Raw genomic sequence first — 2,721 nt, 5'->3', positions numbered from 1 at the left:
CGATCTCCAGGTCATTCCAACACTGGAGCCGGTGCTCTTACTCGCTGTGCTACCTGGCCGCCCCAGGAGTGTTCTTGTGGTAGACATTTGCACAACCTAAGGACCTCAAAGTTTTTCACTGATAATGTTCAAATTATGAAGAATTTTTAATGGTAGTCTACCTCTAGCTCACTTTTGTCCCATGCAGGAGGGATGGGAGGGGGAATTAGAAACTTCTGAAGTAGCTAACTTGATTGTAGGTCAGTGTTTCCAAATCGAGGGGAGGAAGAAGCTGTATTTCCAGGTAGGCTAAGCCTTGACCCCAAGAGATTAATCCTCTGATAGACAAGAAGACAGGTTGTACTCTAGTCTTGCTGAAATAGCTAATTTTGGGCCTTGTCTCCATCCTAACTGTACCCTTATCCTCCAACAGTCCACTCTTCTTGATCTCTTCCTCTGCTAGTCAAACTCCCAATTTCCCCACTTTAAAGGTGAAAGCCTCAGGGCAGCTAGGTGGAGCAGAGCACTGGCCCTGGAGTCAGGAGGACCTGAGTTCAAATCGAACCTCAGACACTTAACACAAAAACTAGTCCTGTGACGTTGGGCAAGTCACTTAACCCCAATTGCCTTCCAAAAAAAAAAAAGTGAAAACCTCCAGCAATTATAACCTGAACTAACTAGCAGTAGTACATGGGCCTTTGCGAAAATACATATCCTTTCATATGCAGTAAAATTGAATGAGTCAAAGGATAAGTAGATATCAGTGGATTCTGATTTGGATCACAGATATCTTTACATTATCTTTTCCCCAAACCCACCCATCTTTCAAACTTCCCTGTTTCTGCTGGTCACCCACGTTTTTCCCCTGACCTCAGATGTCTTCTTCACTTTATCATCTTTACACCATACCTACATGTTCAGTCAGTGACCACATCTGTCCCTTTGTCTCTCCTCACACAACCACCACCTTAGTTAACGTCTTCTCCACCTTTCATGTGCTCTGTGGCAATAGTCCTCTCGTTGGCCTCCCTGCTTCAAGTCTGTCTTCTTGTATCCATTCTCTAAACTGCTAAAATCATTTTTCTAAAGTTGAGGTCTGACCACGTCACTCCCCTAACTCAAATGCCAATGACTCTCTATTGATTCTAGGATCAAATATTTCATCTTTCTCCTTTTTAAAATATCTTTTTATGAATATCTTACAAAACACATAATTGTAAATATGGTACTAGGTGTGTAATTTATAAAGGAATAAATAATACATATTGGGTGTTACATGTTCATTTTTTTTTTTACTGGTAAGGGCCCATAATTAAAAATTTTACTTTAAGAGTAAGGGGCGGCTAGGTGGCACAGTGAATAATAGAGCACCAGCCCTGGAGTCAGGAGGACCTGAGTTCAAATTCAGCCTCAGACACAACACACTAGCTGTGTGACTGATCAAGTCACTTAATCCCAATTGCCCTCCAAAAAAAAAAAAAAAGGCAAAAAGTAGAACATTTGAATAAGAATAGTAAGTAATAAGAAATAGTATCACATTTGCCTGAACAACCTCATCCTGATTTCCCTGGAGAGTAATTTGGTAACCAAGCTCCTTACCAATCACCAGTGCAATAGAGAAAGCATGGGCAAATTCTTTGCAGCCAGAATGAGGGGGTTGAAATCTTCAGGATGGGCTGACTTGGCCCTTACCCATGCTTCACCCTTTTTCCATAAAACTCCCGGCTTGGCTTTGTGAAAGACTTGCTTATTACTGTTGAAGTCCTGGCTCTCTGTTCTGAATAGCCATAGCTCTACAGATACTTTGATTACAATCCCATGTCTCATAATTCCCCTCCTGCAGATGAACCTGTGTCACAAGCCACGCCTCGTCAGAAATGGGCTTTGTCTTTCCTCTTACACTTAACACAGAGCTGTCCACACAGTAACTGCTTGGTAAATACATAAATCATTCCTGTAAGGGTGTAATTCCACTGGGCATTTGGGCCCAATTTATTGGCTTGTTACCAAGTTTGACATATATGACTTGAAAAATGAAGCCACGTTGGTAGGGACATGGCAGCCGGGTAGGACTGGCTGAGATCAAGGGAAGTAGCCATTCCCAAAGTGTATTCAAGAAACATTCAGAAGGTTTGTTTGGATGATAAGAAAAAGGTGAGCCTGAAGGAATAGACGTCAAAGCAACAGCGTGATGGGACTAGACAGCATGGCTCAGAATTTACTGCTAGGCTGTAAACTCCATCCAGCTACAAACAGAATGCACTGCTCACAGAAAGCATTTCATAAGCATTCAGGCAAAAGAATTAAGGATAGTAATTTTAGTTAATGTGCGAGAGATTTCATAGCAAATGTTATGTGTGCTCCTATTCCCCAACCTCCAAAATGAATTCTTAATAAGTGTTACATGGCTGTAGAAGATGTAGTCATAGACCTCCAAATGTGAAAGTCATAGAGCTAATAGCTAGCATTTCTCTAGTGCTTTAAGGTTTGCAAAGCATTTTAAGAACAATTGCAACAACCCGTTGAGGGAGGTGCTGTTTTTATTCCCATTTTACAGATGGGGAAACTGAGACAGATAAAGGTTACATCATTTATTCAGGGAAGTCACCCAGTTAGTAAAGTGCCTGAGGCTGGATTTAAACTCAGGTCTTAAATTCCAGGTCTAGCATTCTACTGGTACAGGCATACCTCAGAGATACTGTGGGTTCAGTGCCAGACCACTGCAATAAAGTGAGTCACATG

The sequence above is a fragment of the Petaurus breviceps genome, unplaced genomic scaffold (genome assembly GCF_028583685.1).
Source record: "Petaurus breviceps papuanus isolate PSGF00001 unplaced genomic scaffold, PetGlider_PUasm1.0 90775, whole genome shotgun sequence".
NCBI classification, from domain to species: domain Eukaryota; kingdom Metazoa; phylum Chordata; class Mammalia; order Diprotodontia; family Petauridae; genus Petaurus; species Petaurus breviceps.
Note: the sequence above shows the minus strand (reverse complement) of the source record.